Here is a 17,554-nt window from a genome sequence, read left to right on the forward strand (position 1 = left end):
GAAAGAGAGAGAGGAAAGGGTGGGGGCGAGATGGAACGCTTCAAGTGATGCAGTCAGTGGCGGGGAAGGGTAATGGGGAGAGGGGAGCAGGCCAGGGTGCGTGCGAGGTGGGAGGGATCAAGGGGGATGGGGTAAGGGTGCCCCGATGGAGGGAGGGGTCCAAGGGACAGTGGGTGGGCGCAAACCCCTCCCCCTTTGTAGCACGGCCTTTAAAAAGCAAGCACAACCAAACGGTGCACGCCAATTCTCCGAGGACCGCGGTATCGCACGGACACCAACCCCCGAAACAACACTACGATAGGCGCGGACGAGTAGAGTATCTCCCGTAAGGTGCGGTACTATCCACCGAGGGGAGCAGGAAGATCGCTCCTCATAGGCCACTGAGGAGAGGAAACTCCTCGCTATAGAAACGGCTTGAGCCTTCGGTGGGATTCCAGAAGTATCCAGAGAAAGGACAGGCTTCTCAGTACGAATTATCTACATTCCCCCTCTAGAGGGTAGCTGATATTCCTACTTCTTGGCTCCCCAAGAAGTCTAAGAGAGAGGCAAGACCATCCAAGTCTTCTGCAACCATCCAGAAGACGCCGACCAACGCGGAGGAACCTTAACCAGACTCGCCGCGTTGAAATCTTAGCTGCCGGAGCAGTTCCCAGACTCGGGGGTTGAAGACACCCGCATTAAGGTGAGTCTAGATGGGGCAGAGTGGAAACTGTATATCCCATCATGATCCCCTCTTGAAATATTTACCATGGGTTAACGATGCGTAACGCCTCTGATGACTGATTGCTCGGTGAAATACACATCCGAACTGACGAACTTCTCGGAGGGTCGCTTCGAAAGACAGCTTTCACATGCAAGGAGATTGCGTCACGGATACCCTTATCATTCCCTGACTCCGAGTCTCAACTCTAAGGTTGGTTTGGATAGATGAAGATAGTTCTCTCCGCAGACTATGACTCAGACGGATAAATTTCCTTATTCGTTAAAAATCGGAAATACCTACCGACTCTTCGTATGTTTTTTGCATATACATTCCTTGAGTAGTCAATGTACTCTACAATTACTTTATTTTTCTATTACATATTACATTATGTACAATTACTTTATTATTCTACAATATTTCAGAGAAAGCCCTCATAGTACCGTACTAAATTTCCATCTCCGATAGAAATGGTGAGATGACACACATTTTTTTTCGAACGCATAGGATAATGAATTCGTTTTTCCCTCGAACAGTAAAGGGCATTTATGAATTTTTGGCCGTAACATTAATCACCTGACGGAACAACAAGTTTTACCAGTTACATCAACCACTAATCTATATTGAAAAGTAATTGTTTTGGAGCTTTGATGGAGAAAGTGTACGAGTCTGAAATCCTCTCTAAAAGAAGTGAACGTGCAGTATATAAGCCAGAACACTTCAATTGTCCTTTATCAGCGAAGAACACGGACGTTTTACACGGATTACACTGAAATTTCTACTTTTTAGTTTGAACGTAATGATACACACAGGTGCAAATAAATATCCACCTAAGAGTAATGAGAGATTTTTTTTCATAGCCAGTTATATAATAAATTAGGAGAAGAAAATATAAATTTTATGCATGTAAAAAGACAATTTTTAGTCTAACTCAAATGAAAACATGTTAAAGACCTGGGGTGATTTGATTTTGTTGACCGATTAGTGTTTTGTACACTCAATTTGACAAAAATAACCTAATATAAAATGTCAAGAAACAATCGCGAGTTAACTAGCGGAAAACCTCATCCTCAGGTTCAAGCGACCCTGCTTTAAATCGTGAACAAGGATATTAATTTTTTCCCGCAGCATATTAACATCAATTTGGAGATGTACCAACAAGAATCTCTCTTAATATAAGCGTCTATGACTAGTATCGGTAAATGATGGCGGATTTGAAATGATGGATTTACACGATGGTGGCTTTGTACGCAGACTTTACTTCAAGCTTTCCTGATTAGAGATACCTACCGAAAGCGTTACCATAGCCATGAGTGAGCTAATTAAACGAGGATAGGAAGAAATATTCCAGTAAAATTTACTAATTTTTTTGATAGATCATACCTTTTCATCTCGCCAGGCTCTCATATTGTAAATGGGGGATATTGTGGTCTCATCCCCATAACTTTTCTCTCAAGATCGGAATGAAAAACTCTGCAGAAGAGATTTTCAACCGTTGGTCCGTATATCTATAAATAAATTAGCCCGTAAACGGGAAAATTAACATTATAACCGGTATACGCCGAGCTAGGTGGGAAAAAATGGCTACTGGATAAGGTTTACAGAGATTTGAGATGTTCACTTTTAATGTCACTGCTAAGTCAATTCACAGCGCTCAAAGTTATCGGACCTCTCAGCACTCTTTTCTAAATCTTCAACTTAATATCAACGCAAAGTAAAGTTGTAGATAGCAAGGCTAAATAGGACGCATTCATCCCTCTTGGGTATTTAGTTTTTTTTTGCATACAATTACTCATTTAAAGCTTAAGCTATCATACTGAAATTTTCAAGGCACATAGAGCAAAACTTGGCTAAAATTTACCTGTATCACAAATAAAAAAAACATTAATTTTTTAATATTTTTAAGCAAAATTTTTAAGTTTGAGACATATTTTAATGTTAAAAAAGGTCTGCTCTTTTTACACTGGATATTTCAAATTGATAGCGCTAGTTTTAAATGAGTAATTCGTCGCGAAAAAAAGACCGGTCGTGCGAGAATGAAGCGTTCTCTTAAGGTTTGAAAAATATTAATACCTTGTTCAAAAAATAGTTTTCTCCATCGCCATTTAGTTTGGTATGGGAAAGCCGCCGAAGAAGGTAAACAGGGGATGTGGTGTAAGGTGATTCGTATATGATTCAATTTCAGGCTTAGCGGTCCGTAGACTTCGGCTGGTTGAGACCCACTGCCACGGTGGAAGGAAAATGAGGAAACTTTGAGAGTCATTTGACCCCCGGACCGCAAATTGTAATTTAAAAGGAAATACCAATTTAATCTTTCAAGTTAGATGGTTTCTTAAGAGCACGAAGGCATCCGAAACTCTTCCTCCAGGAAACACTCACATTTCAAGTGAGACCGTTCATACTGCACAAGCAATATTATTGTGTAAAACATAGAAATGTATTGCACACAACATATTGGGCGTATCGAGGTATATTACACCGTTACACCTCGGCAAGTGTTAAACCTTGATGATGTTCCGTTAATTAGCATATCTCTAATTAATTTTAAAAAGCAGTGGTCTTTTCGCGACATGGTTGTAACATGGTGTACGCCTTCTTTTTTCGTTATCTCTTATTTCCATTTTCTTCTAGAAATAGAACAAACAAATGAATAATGCGTCAAAGCGTTAAGGAAATAGAGGGTGACTTTCGAATCATTTTATCGCATAACAACTAGTTTTAACGAGCAGACCTCACCTATATGTTCAAAGTTTTTCACTCGTTAGTACTCCATGGACCATAATTATAACTAGCAGCGTTTTGAACTAAAGCGCGTAAAAAATGATCAAATGTTCCTTCGTGAAAATTTGTCATTATTCAGCTCAAAAACGGATGAAAAATCCTCATGTTTTTTTAAATATTTTCTGTACGTTAAAGATTGATACTAGTAATTATATCAAACATAATCGTTGTGTAGCGCCATACGATATATGCAACATCTTGTTCCAATGTGAAAATATACTATCACTCACTCAGTGGTTCGATGCGAAGTTGGCTAGGATAGGTGAGGGTAGAGCTCACCCCCGACAAAGCCAAGGGAGACAGAAAAGTCACACATCAGTGTAGATGGCCCGTTCCTTCCCCTGGGCTACGTCGCACTCGGTGGAGGCCAAGGGTTTTCAACCCGGGACCTCTTGATCAGTATCCATGCGCCATATACTCTAACCCACCGCGTTCTCCCAACAAAACTATCTTATGGTGCTCCCCAACCGACCGATCAAAGTTATTTTTAAAAACAAGCTTTGAAAAATCCGCAAAATTCTTCTTGAAAATCCACGATAATCGCGCGTATATTGCGACGTGTTCCTATGAGGTCATTATTCTCAACAGCGGTTTTTACGAGGAGAGGGGAGTAACAATGTTTTTAATGGCCGCCATGGCAAACATTTTTGTTTTCATTTATTAGTGATATTGTCCTTAAAATATTTACATCAAAAGATCAAGCGTACATTGTACGTGCATTTTACAAAGCGAATCTACGTCAGTTGGCACATCAACGTTCTGGGCTGTTTAACGTGGCATATATTTGCCTGTAGTTTATTTAATGTAAGTATATGTAATTTCCGAATTTCGACCAATCCTACATACGACCAAGTCTTCGGAACGTAGCCTGTTCGAAAGTCGCGGAGTACGTGAGTACCTGTACACCGAGAGTGATAATGTGTCAATCACTTCCCGAGCGATTATTTGCAACAATCCAGAAGAGTCACCTTCCCTTAGCGAAAAAACTGTTGAAATTTCAACAGTTAATTGGGACCACTGTTGAATCCAACAGTAACTTCTGAATTCATCAATAACTTTTGGATTTATTAGTTACTGTCAGAGCTAACAGTTATGGTTAGTTTTTACAGTTATGGTTAGTTTTAACAGTTACTGTTAGTTTTAATAGTTGCTTTTAGGTTTGACAGTGGTCCCAATTTACTGTTGAATTCAACAGTTGCTGTTGGATTCAACAGTTACTGTTGGATTCAACAATGGTCCCAATTGACTGTTGAAATTTCAACAGTTTTTTCACTAAGGGTTGTACAAGACAACAGTTTGGTTTCAAACTATATCTCTTTCATTGAGAGATTATTTTCACGACCAAGCTCATCGCTCTTTGGTAAAACCTACATTACAAAACCATGAGGTTGTCCTCAAAATAATTTCTTAAGCTTTCGTCAAATCGACTGAGTACTTTAGATCGGACATTTTCGGAATGGTGACTCAAGGATATAGGGCTTTTTGGTCACAATTTTGCTGATTGATTGGCAAAAATAAAAATTTGTAACCATGGATGGTCCAATTGATTTTCACCAGCGTCTTTATTTCCGCTGTGAGGAAATCGCCGAAGAAAATCCCAGACGAAAATGCAGCAATATTAATAACGGACTGACCTCCACGGCACAAAGTTCATGGAATTTTCACGTAATAGATACGAAACGATAACAATAAAAATATCCCTGAACGGGAGAGATTAATACAAATTCGAATATTTAAGACACACTTTACGATCCAAATTATTTCATCATTTCACGCGTGACAACGGGAATAAGATCATTCCACGATTCCCACCGCCTAAGAGCAGGATTAAGAAATAAATTAGGTGTTTATATGAATATGAGAAGAAAGGTGACAATGGATCATCGCTATACTCAACAAAAGAACACGCTTGATTGGACATATAATGAGATAGAGTTACGTGCGAAACATATTGGACGGAAAAATTGATGGAAAAGTCCCCAGAGCAAGATCAAGGGACTAGTACTTAGGACATATCAAGAGAAGACAATTGTCCGAGAATTTATTTTGGTCCCAAACGGAATAAATAGCAAATATTTGGGCGTTTCCTGTTTTTTCATTCATTGACGTTAAAATCTACGTTAAATATGTACTTTATCATATCGGATTTATTACTTTCATTTCTGCCAACAGATGGCTCTGGATCTCTTGTCCCCAGGACAAAGAAAGAATTTGGCCAGGATAAGTTAGTAATCGGAATAGGAAATGAAATAGAAATGGAAAATTAAAAACAAATATGCTCCCATTTTATTTAAAGCGCTTTCACGAAGTTCATTCAAAATAAGCAGGTAACTGACAGATAATAGTACTAAAAGCTTCACAAAATGTTATTTCTTTTTTTAAAGTTATAGTCAGCAGACAGCATCACTTAATGTTCACAAATCCGATGTCACACACTTCCATATTGAGAGCACGTTCATTATAGCTACTCAGGCTTTAGCAAATATCAGTACATTCAGACTGTTAGTCAATATTCAATCATGGATATTCATATACAAGCTACCAATAATTACTGAAAAACGAGAATGTATGTGTATAACAATCGCAAACGGTGGATCACAATGATCTGGAGATATATAACGCCAAGAATATTCTAAGATTGTATTAAAGTCAATGAACTTAATTTTTACGAAAAAATTCAAATTTCTAATTACTTGCGTAAGAATTTTAGCCTACCGAGAGGGTTTAACCTAACTCCCCTACCACGGATGTAAAAAATGTAAGTATGTTCACAATATTTGGTGTACATGAGATGAATGTATTTTTACAAGTTAGGAATCGTGTAAAACTAATCACTTACAGGTGGCTAAAGAAAGGAATGTTAAATTGTTCACCTGAAGTAACTCAGTTCACAACTAAAGAAAGACAATAAGAAATAAATGTAAACTTCATAAAAAAATTAACAAAGAGCACCACTTCAAGTTAATATCATTTCCAACCGTCATTTTGATGTCTAAAATGTAGGAAATTATTAATAATAATTTGTAGAAGAAAATTGTTCGAAATATGCGTATTCGCAAGAGGTAATACAAGACATATTTAATTTAAATATGGCAAATAAGCGAAAACAAACCACTACCACTTTTAAAGTTAAAAATCACTTTCATAACAGAAACTCATTTTAAAGGTGTTTCAGAAACATTTCTGTACCAATGGCAAGCAGGACGTCAATAACTAAATAACAAGTATCAATAGCTGTAATTTTGATCACGTGTAATCCTTTTTCAACAAAATTTTTCTTTTGATTGGTATGACGAAATTATTTTCCAAAGATTTGCTTTCCATCCATTTTCAACAATCGCCCCTCCAAATTAAAAAAAAATCATGGCAACACAACATACACAAGCCACATGTCTTCAAACACAACTCCATCAATGCATCAAATACATTAACACATAATATCTTGTAGATGCTAAAAGCCTAATAAGCGTTTTTAACGAGCTCATATCAGAAATAATCATTTGATTTAATGAGGTGCAATATACTAAGCTAAAATATGCATTACAGTCTGATGCGGAAGATAATATAAAAATATTTATCATAATAATTTAAGCCAATATCATGACATTAATTATTACCAGTGCTTAAATAGTGCAAAATCATGGGATGCCAAAGCGGCCACCTTATTTCGAAAAATAAAATTTAATGCAATAAGTCCATTTTCTTCTAATTCCTCCGCAGTCCTTTCTTCAGACTATTTCAACTTCCAATTTATAATGTCCACCTCCCAAATAACTTTTTCAAGAGCCTTTTACGTTACATTGTCTCCCGGAGATTCCTCCACTCATTCACCGCACCGAGCATGTTTTCGTTCATTAAAATCACATTTGTTTCACTTCCCCGCTTTTCGAGATCATAATGCTTTCATTGTTTGGGCTAAAACATTCCCGTAATGAAATAACATGCATGACACGGAGTTAGTAAACGTGGGAAATTGAACCAAACCGCAGGTATCAAAGTAAGAAAACGAAATTATACGCTAATTCGATGCAAATATATATTTTTCACTTCCATAAAAGAATACATATGAATATAATTACTACTCATTTATTACTAAGTATCACAATATTTTGTGTAAGGCTAATACGGCTCGCATTTTGCAAAATGCCAGCCCGGTCGTAAAATTTAGCGATAGAACACAAATAAGCTTATAATGTTTTGGAATTTTATTTAAGCTTAAATATCATTAAATATCTTGTTTATCTATAAATGAGGGCACTTGGAAATAATTTTTAGAAATGTCTTCAAGATTTCAAGAAAAATTTTATATTGAAAGAAATATCCGAGATTTTCCAACATCCGGCAGGGCAACTAGTTATTACTAACTCGTCACTGCACTCCACGACTCTGCAGTTTGCGATGCAGCGTAAAACGGTGCGTTTTGTAATTAAACTTGTCACCTTGCTAAGGTCCAAGGTCCACATCAAAAGTCCTTGTTCGCTGAGTAACCCCTTCCTAAATGTAATTACCATTAACATATCCTTATAGCTGTACTAATGTTACTTTCTTACTGGATGTCGAAGTTATTAAGCTGATGTACCCGCTAAAACTTGACGTATCTGCCTTGAGAATAGTTTGAAGTTTATACAGCCAAATATAAAGGTCCACTACCTTATGCGAGCACCCGACGGTTTCCTACATGGTTCCCGACTTTTGGCTATTCGCGACACACCGTAATTAAAAGTTCAACCCTATATTTCCATAGTTAAGGTCGGATAATGTCAAAAGTGCATGCAGAGCTACTACTCGTTTAATGAATGGTAACGTATTTTAGGTAGCTATTTGGAGTGATAACCGACAAAAAAAATGCTGCAATGATAACTGGAACAATTTGTAACTAAGTTTCGTAGTTAAACTTCTGAGTTGATGCAGGACGCCATTTTATAAACTCGCTTTGTTGTTCGTCGTAATGTCCGTTCCAATTCGTGTAACTCCAAATCTTGACTCAATTTTAACCCAAAGTCCGATTAAATTTAAAGCTGAAAATTTTCTGGATACCTCTTATCTAGATGACAATGCAATATTCTAACTCTGTCATTGCTATTGGAATTGTATCTCGATTTTTATTCAGAAATTTAAATTAAATATGGGAACTTTCGAAGTAATTGGTCACCAAAATCTGATGGTGGCGCTGTGATCATTTAAAGGGATGGGAATGATAGATAATCATAAGAACAAATTTGTTTATATTAAATTATATAGAAAAATTATTGAAATATTAAGGCTGTTTTTTGTAAAATTTTAATTTTATGTTGCAATATTATTTAACAATAACTCAATAATTAGGTCTTCGGTCACTATTATCCAGAAAAGTGAAGTATTATAACTACCAAATAGTACCTGCAGTGTAAAATGAAGTGCTGGAGTTGATGTGATATGGGTGTATTAAAAGTTTTATAAAATGTGATTAGTTTTGTCTATTAGTACATATTTCAACAAATTTTCATAAATCTCTGAATAAGGTGGTTTATTTAAAGGGATTGGTCCACTTGTATAGACTTACACCTCCCTTCCCCCTGAAATTAATGAGGGGGCATTCATAAATTACGTGAGGCGTTTAGGGGACAAGGGACAAGCCGATTCACGCCCAATCTGACTTGTGGGTGAGTGGGGGTCCTGGCAAGTATCAAGTAATTTTATTCCGCAAGAAACAGTGTAAAATGTGATTCTACACTAATATCTTAGTGATATTAAATACTACTCTTACCTAATATAAAATGAAAATAACTTTTAAAATAGTTTTTTAATAAATCCAACGCAATTAAGCATAGATTAACGTATTTACACTGAAAATTCGCATTTGAACAATCTCACGATATCTCACTAAGTGGGTGGGGAGGGTTCAAAAATTGCCAAAATCACCTCACGCAATTAATGGACACATATCGCAAAACTGTAATGTAAATTTAATCGCAAGGATATTCTTACTGGCTTTGTATCTACGGTATAATGTTGCCATTTCAGGTAACAATCTAATAAATCATACTCTGTATCAGGCGCGCAGCTAAGAATTAAGGCTGGGGTAGGTTTTAGGAGAAACTAATATTGGGGGTATGGAATACGGGAGGTGCATGTGCCCTCCCCTAGAACATTTTTAGTATAAATGGTTCGAAATGGTGAGTTTTACGGATATCTGAGGGATATTTTATTAATCCTTAGACTAGCCTATAAGTGATATTTATCCAATTAAGTAAAATGGATAAAATTTTAAAATTTCTTTGAGTTCTGTGGGGGGTTTAGTCCCCCATTACATCCCCCCCCCCCTTCGCTGTGCCACTGCTGTGTATTGCATTTATACTTTTCTCATAAAATTGTTACACATCCTGCTCGTTGAACCTAAGTTGGTGGGCCACGTAATTTTCACTGTTCTGGGGCATTTACTTGACCCTATCCGCTACTCTCTCTGTATACGCGCTCACAAAGTTGACTCTCGGCTGTACAACTGGCCATCCATCAACGCACAGAAACGGGGGAGGGCTGCTCTACCTTGTATGCCCTCCACCACTGTCTCGCCGGAACGACTCAACACGCGGCAGAAGCGGTGTATATTTTTTTCAGTCTCTCTTCCCGATGCGGTCACTGCTGGCAGTTGACCCGGGCTTAATCTGTTGTGCAGACCGTAAAAATAAAACGGTGCGCGATTGACCTCGTGCGAGAATTCATTGGACAAGTCCGTGAGGAAAGCTAACACCGAAATGGTCGCTTGAGGGTCGCGGAATTACCGTTGTCGCAGTGATAGTGGAACGTGCTGCGGGATCTTTGTTTGAGAAGAAAAGCGAATGGGGTGCCAAGGAAGGTGACCACCTGTCACGTCGGAAATTTGCTTTAGAGGTGGCTTTGAAAGTGTACGGGTCGCCTACCCTGATGCTTTGTTTTCAGCTCCCATGCATTGGAAAATCATACATTTCATCAAATCAGCTATATATTTCATTTGATTAATGCAGAAAGTTAAATCGTTAAGTTCATCGTTAGTTACTGGTAGACACTGTAGAATATAATAGAAAATGAAATTTATTATTCCGGGACAAGTGTGTCCCTAAGGAACATATATGATTATAAATAAAATAGAGTCAGAAATATTACAAGAATAAGTAGACTTACATTACACATCGATGTCGCAGAATGCGACTAAATATATGACAGAGTAGAACAAAAAATACATATGTATATATATAGTTATCAGCAAGACAAACGTATGAACTCATAAATACATCTGATTTTATTGACTTTAGCATCAGCACAATAATCAGTTAACTTTAGCACTATGAAATATAACTAGGTATTCATATTCGGTGTGTTAGTACGTAGTTATACACACTTCACTATCATCAGGCACAAAATCAAAGTCAGATACAAAATTTTAAAAACTTGTACCTGATGATAGCGAAGGTGATTCGCTGAAACGCGTTGTACGTTAATAAATACTGTGGACATACACAAAGTTTTTCATTTATCATAGGTATGGCATAATATTTCTATGATATAATATTTCATATGTATGGTAACGAAATATTTGTTAGACCGAGTCAATTTCCTAGAGACTGCCTTTACAGGGAGAATATTTATGAGAAAAAAATAATCTTTTGTCTCCTCCCAAAATTTATTTTAACTTGACCTTAGGATAACACCACAGAAATTTCCAAGAGAAAGCAATATGGCTGGAACGAAGTCAAAATACAAAGACCTCATGAAAATTTCATGTCTCCCCATTCCCAAATATAGCACACGTAAACGTATAGTAGCCAGGCATTCACTCACGGAGTTTAATATAATTCTCGATCGCTACTTTATTTATGAGATACATAATTCCAACCATGCATTTACCATACCTCATTTTCTTTTCTGGCATGGATTACGAACTCATTTGCTTTTACTGCGTGTTACATAAGACTCTCGCTGGATATGAAGAGGTATATCGATTAATAATGAATTATTATTAGAATAAAAATACTATATTATATTTTGTATTATTGGATTTGATGTATAAAAATGAGGAAATATCGAGTTACACACTATCTTTATAGAACGATAATGGTGGGATTTGGACTGAGAAATGCTTTTGGCTGAGTCATAGCGAATGCTTCGCTTGTATTTGCTTCGTAGACGGGATAACTTTAGCGGCACCTGGCGTTCAATTTCCATAATGAATACAATATCGCGTAGGTGATAGAGAAAGCTTGAATTGGGAGCTGAAACAGCACCACAAGGCAATAGAGACGCAGTAGTCATGGTTAAGACTTGCTCACTCAGTGTTACCACCCGGAGATTGGTTCGGACAGGTTAGGGTAGAGCTAAGTATTTTTACGCCATTCTTCACGTGGAATTTCTTTCTTTGATGAATAACACACACCTAGAAATTTTCTCCCTCAAGGTAGATGCCCTTGTTGCGTAGTTGAATTCACGTGTCTCTTAGTTCGAGCACAAGGAAGCGCCATCTAATATATTACTTATCTTAGATATCAACGGATGTCATGAGTCATGAAGACTTTGCTGGTGACCAGGGGCGGATTCAGGATTTATTTCTGAGGGGGTACACAAGCAAGGCCGTATCCAAGATTTTGTTCTGGGGGGGGGGGGGGGGGCAAGAGGATATCTCGTAATACAAAACGAACGCAATGATAATGGGACCGTATTAAAAATCTTGCATATTTTCTAGGGTCTGGGGGGAGCACGTGCCCCCGTGCCCCCCCCCCTGGATCCGGCTATGCTGGTGACCACAACAGTTAAAATTGCTTTGGTTGAGGGTTAGATGGGAAGAAAACTTTAGGGTAGGGGCAGTGGGCGTGAGATCATTTCAGAATAGAAATTTGAAGGTTTAAGGCTATGCAAAAGCCAAACAAGACAAGTGACTACCGATAAGTTAAATACTCGAATAAATCGAGATAAGTAAAATACTTATATGTAAATATCTGGCGATTGGCTTTCATAGTAAGAGGAAGTGTGGAGGAAAGTAACTATCTCATTTTGTGTGTCTTCAAGTACAACAAAAGAAAAAAAGAGTAAAAAACATGCTTAATCCAAATAGAGTAGAAAAAATACACTAGAAGTCAACTCCGGGCAGAAATCTCTGATCCTACGACGTTGAAGTGAGACAATATTGAGACGCATCAACAGTACCTCGCAATATTGTCCCACGATGGGCTAAAGCTACTTAGACTTGTTCCAGATTTCCTTCTCCCCACAAAATACAATGAAAGGTAATCCCAGAAATCTTTGTTTCTGGTTCTTATTTGATGGACCAATCCAACGCCAGTGAGAATCTATCTTTCAGTGAGGGTCGGCATGGAATGAAAGTCCCTACATGCTCCGCCCCTAAAGGCCTTTTTACACGATACATGAACACGTACGAGTTAATGTCTGTTTGCACGAATGATTTTGGTGGACCGGAATGGAACATGTAGGATTAGGTGCTAGAATGGAACATTAATCAAATTAGAATAGGTTCTACGTTCCTGCATTCGCAGAGGTTGGGTGGTTACACGGTGCATTTTCGCGTTCGCACACTTATGTCAGACATCAACTCGAACGGGTTAATTCCTCGTGTAACCAATCCTTAGCAGCTGACAGTTAACGCAACGTAACTTCTGACTATCAATTCTAAAAAAATATGACACTGTTGAAGAAGCCTCCACTAAAATACGGAGTTTCAGCAAATTTCTTTCCATTCAAGATAATTTTTATGAATAGAGAGTAATGTTACAATAAAAGGCTGTATATCTGTTATTTTATCTCTTATTATAACAGTCAAACAATTGAATCGGAACCTTATATTTGCTATGGAAATCACTGAGCCTCAAAACCTAAATAGTTTATCTCGGTACGAAATAAATTGCAAAGAAATGCGAATAGTTTCATCCGCTGGGCATGAAATTCATTTTTCGCTAATCTCCAATGGGTAATGGGAACACCGCATATCGTTATCTCCTTTTAAATGAGATTATTTTCGCACAAAACACGAAAAATAACTCCTCGCCAATTTTTTGGAGTACCTAATCTAATTTACAAAATTGCACCGAAAATAGCCGTAATTATCAGACCATTTCTTTACCTACGTTTGAAATATTTAACCTGAGATTCGATAACTAATCTTTCGGAACATCATTTATCCATCAGTCCTCAAATAGCTGGGAAAAAGTTTCTTTTTACCCCAAAAAATATATGCATGACATAATGAACTACCTGTGATTTAAAATTTTTCTTTTTTCACAATAGATCGCGTAAATAATAGTAAAATATGAAAAAATTAAAATTTGTGATAAATATTTCTTTTGAATCGCGCAGCAGCGAACCTACCTATAAAATTCCCCTTCCAAAAAAATTGAGCTCAATTCCTCCATGATTTTTTTTTTTCAAATTCAAATAAGTTCCTTTTGATATAAAAAATAAAGGATGACATTATTTCTAATACTAGTAATATTAATAATAATAATAATTTTATTGAAACTTGTAAACAAAATCCCCAGCATATTTTACATATCAATTAAATGAGGATAAATTAAGTACCCCTTTTAGGCATTGCATGCACCAGGATACATTGGGTTTCGAATACTCTCAAGACATCTCAATTGAATTGAAAAAGATAAGTTAAGTGAGACTATATAAGAAACATTAAGTTATGCTTGAAAAGATAATAGTTTTTTTGTTAAATCTCAAACTTAAGTACATGAAAAATGCAGGAACACGACCCGCACTCGTACTGCTATAATTTCAACCGGCATAAAATACCTCATTCGGCACAGAGAAAATACGTTGATAAAAGCTACTCTTTCAATAGTAAGATGGCATTGGAAAAATTAATAAAGGCTACTAGTGTTTAGAGAAGATATCAAATGGTTGATGAGTAATTTGGTCGAGAGAAAAAGAGATTAGCGTCCACTCGGAAAATACTGCGAAAGGTAATAATCTCTGCCTAAAGAGCCATTTTAGGTGATGAAGAATTGATTCAGGACTTATATATTTATCGCAAGGCGCAAAACCATTATTTCATGATACCGTATGTCTGGTCTGTTATCTCTTGATACGCAGAAGTCACACGGAAATGTGGGAAAAGCTAGTCGCCCACACAAACACGCCAAGAAATTTATTGGTTCAATCGGTTTTTCATTATTATTCCAAAGAAATGAAACGTAGGTACAACATTACCATCAATAAAAGTACTTATAACTGATTAGATAACTCCTACTCTTCCGTAGACGTGACTTAAAACTTGTAATAGGTATGAGTAAGTCTATGATTTTTAGCCTCAAAGAAGGATCATAGTGAAATGGCAAAAATACTTTAGCAATAATCATCATTATAAGAGAAAACATTGGAACTTTCCAAGGACGACAATTTTTCATCTTCAAACTAAACAAATTACACTGTGGAAAACTGCTATTTTTCTCCAATTATTCACCAAGAAAATTGCCATAACCACCATGTCTCCTCACCACGTCAGAAAAAAGGCAAAGAAAAATATGATGCGCGTGTTACAGCAGTTGGCGTGAAATCGGGGTATGTGGTGTTCGAACAAGGGTCAAGGCATTTTACCTCTGTGGACTTCTAGCGCCTCATGCTCGCTTTGGGTGACTTCTTAAAGAAGTGAATACTTCTGGCTATTCCGCGGCTGCTGATTTTGATGTTATGAATTTTTCTCTTATCTTTGAAGTGGCGAGTGACTTCGCGGTTGTTCTATACAATGAAATGGAGCGTTTTGGACCTTAGATTTACTTTGCAAAAGGGACTGGCAACTGTTTCCCAATAAAGAACTAAGACCAATAGCGAGTCAGTAAAAAATAATAAATCACTAACTCACACACTCAGTGACTCAACCCGAATGCTGCTTCAGATATGTGAGAGGATGAAGCTCGCCCCAGATTAACCCACGAGCGTTTTAAACCCCACAATCTGTTAGGGAGGCTAGTTCCATTTTCATTATTTTAATATTTAGCGTAGGTATTTTTCAACTATGGTTTAAATCACATCCACACAAGATATTTTCTCCAGATACTCGCGAGCCTTATATTATTGCAAAATTAGGGTTATACGAAGGTTATTTCAGTCAAATATTTTGACTCGAACTGATAACCTGTTTACACTACGCACGTACCGACGTCGGTCACTACTATCGCGCGTCTACGCGTCTAAAGTTACCATCGTAACTCAGTGCTGTCCTCGTTGTGGAATGGTAACAACTGACGACTCGTCGTGACGTGACTGCGTGAGGAAATTGAAATCCTTGAAATTAACCAGGGAAAGGATGTTAACGTTTTCATGTGATAAAACTAAAAATAGACCGAGCTGCATGTAGGATGCATTATAAAATCTGACCAAAATTTAACAATATTAATGCTTTAAGGACAGTAGATATATCGATTTGGTACGTTACAAATTAGAATATACTCTGCTTTTAATTGGTCACATTATTATACAGACTCAATCCATCTTGAACTGGCCAAAATTTCTCAAATTTAATAATTACAAATAGGGAATCACACTTTCTAATTACAACACTTCATACCTAATACCCTTGCAAATTTAAAACCCTTACCCGACAGACGATCTTCCAACGATATCCTATTCCTCTCCAAAATTATTCATTCCTAAATCATAAGTAAATTTTAATGGACCCCGTTATAGTTATAGAAATCCTCACCGGCTTGTTAAATACCATAGACCAAAGTTTTGAGGCCATTGTCGTACGGATCGCGGTCGGTACGTGCGTAGTGTAAACGGGGTGGGGAAGTGGTGGAGATTTGGCGAAAAATGACGGCCATAATGTGAATTGCGTCGCAGAAATTTTAAAAAAATATCAAAGAGTGAGATAAAGTATAAAACCCACGAATTCAATAGCTGCAAGTTTTAAAGGCTATAATTTTTGCTCAATTGTCACGGATACCAATGTAATGTGCGAAAGAGTTTATGAATAAATACAAGCAATCGATAGCCATGAATAGTTTTGAACTGTTACGATCTTTATGTACCTCAAAGGACAATTATTGCGCTCAAATAGGCATAAATAAGAGCTCACTTTAATAACACAATTTATTTTAAGGGAAACTTAAGATTAATGAAGCTCCTCTCACAGAATGAAAAACTGTGAGACGATTGATATCTTTGTTTCCAGTGGGATAAAGATGGACTGTTCCCGAGTATAAACTCAAAAGTTGGCCGTAAAGAAGCGTGAAAGAGAAATAATAAGACTGGTTTATTTTTTGTGGAAAAAGGAAACGAAAACATTCGTAAGTGTCGTACATCAAAGAAATGAAAAGCAGAGGTCAAGAGACACAGACAATTAATTTAAATTGAGGTATCATGCAAAAATTATTTCACTTCGATAATTTTAATATTTCATCTAAAAATATGAGTTGAATGAACTCTGATCCTTTTTCGAGAACTCAGTGAGGAAAATTTAACTTTTTTGCATGAATACCAACTTTTAGTTGAGTGAAATATCGGTGTAGTATTAAGAAGAGACGCTCGACAGCTGAGGACATTTGCGCCATGGATGAAGGGTAGAAATAAAAGGTGGATAGAAAGCCATGCGTCGCGAGATTCGGGTCATTTTTGCCATATGTATTCTTCAATCGAGTCTCTTCGTTCTCATAAAGATCTTCTGCACTTAAAATCAGTCAAAAAATTGTTCACTTTTGATTGTTTACTTATTAAACGAAAAATATTAAAAATCATTATATATTTTCGTATAAGTTTTAGGAAAAGTTTATTCTTTCAAAAAATATGCTTAGAAATTCATGGGAAAACCAGCTTAACGACTCACGAGCGAAAGTAAAAACTCGATTTTTACGAAAATTCCGATTTGAATTTTTTTCTCATTTATAAGGGCTTTTGACGATTTTATGGATAAACTAAATATTTATTTAGCCATATTTCCTTAATCCGTAGGCATTATATTATCAGACTACCATTTTTGATTTCTAAAAAAATAGTGAAAATTTAGGACTTTGGCAAGGTTTTTTTTTTTTATTTCCGCCCACTGCGAGTCGGTCTTGGGCTTCTCCTAACGAGCGAGGCCAAGGAGACCACGGCTTAACGTCC

The 17,554-nt window shown here is 36.9% G+C and overlaps 1 protein-coding gene across 1 annotated transcript in view; it reads left to right on the top strand.

The window, feature by feature from the left end:
- Positions 1-252: 252 nt before the first annotated feature.
- The window catches only part of LOC124169586, a 52,211-nt gene continuing 34,909 nt past the window's right edge, over positions 253-17,554 (top strand). The window contains exon 1 of the mRNA XM_046548225.1: positions 253-682. The gene's annotated coding sequence lies outside the window, so the exon portion shown is untranslated. The remainder of the gene's footprint in view (positions 683-17,554) is intronic.

The sequence above is a fragment of the Ischnura elegans genome, chromosome 12 (genome assembly GCF_921293095.1).
Source record: "Ischnura elegans chromosome 12, ioIscEleg1.1, whole genome shotgun sequence".
NCBI classification, from domain to species: domain Eukaryota; kingdom Metazoa; phylum Arthropoda; class Insecta; order Odonata; family Coenagrionidae; genus Ischnura; species Ischnura elegans.